This window comes from Pteropus alecto, unplaced genomic scaffold (assembly GCF_000325575.1).
Source record: "Pteropus alecto unplaced genomic scaffold, ASM32557v1 scaffold139, whole genome shotgun sequence".
NCBI classification, from domain to species: Eukaryota; Metazoa; Chordata; class Mammalia; order Chiroptera; family Pteropodidae; genus Pteropus; species Pteropus alecto.
The window spans coordinates 69,471-71,750 of record NW_006443567.1 but is presented as its reverse complement, the minus strand read 5'-3'; positions in this window follow the sequence as shown (position 1 = coordinate 71,750).

The window sequence follows — 2,280 nt, the reverse complement described above, 5'->3', positions numbered from 1 at the left end:
ATAGTCCCTGCCTATTGGAATTTCATGGAGCTCTTTCTCTCTCTACCTCAGTCAGGGCAGGGTCTTGGGTTCCCTACCAAAGTGCCACCTCAGTCCCTAGACAAGGAAAAAGATACAAACTTGTTATTTGAATCATATATCTAGTTACATTTCTATTATTGATTTGCCTATCAAGCAGGTGAAGGAAAACAGGCTTGATTAATATATTTCATTAAAAAAAAATTAAAAACTTAAGGTTAAAAGTCCCCTCCCTTCTCAGACTCCAAGGAACCTGTTTTGGCCTAAAGCCATTCCTGCCTTATAATGGGCCAAGGAGAATGCTGAGTTTCAATGATCCTTATCAGTAGCCAGAGGACCTGAGTCACCAGTTTTAAAATAATTAAGTTTGAGGGAGAGAGTCTTTCTCCAAAGAAAGAAGGAAAGAAAAGATTTATTTAGGTTTATAAAAAAGATTAATAATTTTACAAGTGATGGCCTATATCAACACCACTATCCACAAGTCTCAAAACCAAGAAAGGAATGATTCACTCTAAAATCATCTCTCTTCATCACTTTCTACATACAAAAGGTTTCCATATCCTGTGGATTTTAACCATTTAGAATCTATCCTATCTGCCCCCTTGTTTTCATGTCTACTTTCTCTGTCCTAGTTCTAACTCTCATAAAATGTCACACATGGATTCTAGCAACCACCACTTAACTGGTCCCATGAACTCCTACTCCCTTCTAGCACTCCCCATATCCTACAAACAGGGAACTGTAGATTTTTTCACTTCAAAGTAGCCTGGCAGGATCAGCTACAGAGCAGCTGGGATCAAAGCAGTTGTACTTCAAAGGTCCCCAGCTTCATAGGCTGCAGTTGTAACCAAAGAACCAAACAGAAGCCTTTCTCATGCTTTCATTATGTTGGATTCTGCCCTAGTCACTACAGGTAGGTTGCAAATACACACACCTTGCTATCATTGTGATTTGATTGCTTTCCTCAGCAGTTGAGATTGAAACAAAAGAATGAGACATCAAGAGAGTATAATACATTACCATGACAATAGAGAAAGGCTTCCTGATGTGTGGTGGAGTAGAGAGAAATGGGTAAGAAGACTAATAAAAAGTCACTGGATCAGCAGAAATTCAATCTGCTAACTGCAGAGAGGGTCAGAACATGACTATTACTATTGCTTAGTTTTTCCTGCCAGTTCAGCCACTAAATAGCTCTATTTCCTTGGGAAAGTAATTCAACTTCTGAGACTATTTCCTTATCCATAAAGTTGTAATAATACTAAAATCTACCTCAAAGGGTTTCTGTGAGTCCCAAATAAGATAATATGAGTGTCACACCTAACTTGGCACATAGTCAGTGTTCAATAAATGCTTCGACTGCATTCTCAAGTCTCTTGCCACAACTATTACCAGGTTTAATTCTTGTTTTGTTTATTCCTCTCTAGCAAATTAGAGTCAACAGTGAGAGATGACCAGGCCATCAGACAATATGCTTCTAATTTGTGCTTTGCTGAAACAGTGATAATGCATCAATCTAGCAGCTGGAAAACTAGTTTAATTAATTGGCTTCCCTGAGCTGCGCTACTGGAGTAGATGAATATTTCTTAGGACACCAATATCCATGCGTAAGCAATCAAGCACTTTGTCCAGGAACATGGCAGATGGCAGCTTCTGCGGTAATGAGGGGACAGGCATGCTTTAGTCAGGCTCTAGGAATTTCTGAGAGCCCTCGCTATAATAATGTATTGAACCTCCCTACATATCCGCAGATTGCTAGCAAATCTCCAATTTCTTCAAAATTGCCCAGAGGATAGAAGATCTGTGGGGCAATACTATGTAATACAAAAAGCTTAGGATAAAGATCTTACATTGGGCTTTCACTATGCTATATGTCCAATAGCCACGAGGTTCCTCCCAGCCTGATTTGTAAAATGACTTCCATGATTAATAAGTGGTTATGACAAGATAGCCACCAGGAGAAATAGAAAAGAGAGGGCTACTGGAGTAGAAACCCCCGGGAGGTGTCAATTTGAAGTGAAAAGCTATAAGGAATAGTAAATTGACTATAAAGAGAATGAAGGTTTAGTTTTCAAAATAGAAAACAAAAACAGAAACACAAATACATCAGCCAGTTTTCCTATAGAGCTGCTCATCTCCCATTAGTCAGAAGAAATTCAGATGAGGCTCTTGATAAAGTTTCTAAAATAACCAAAGATCTGTTTTTCCCAAGACTCAATTTTATACAAAAGTCAAAGTGTATCAGTCTGAGTTTTCCAGAGAAAC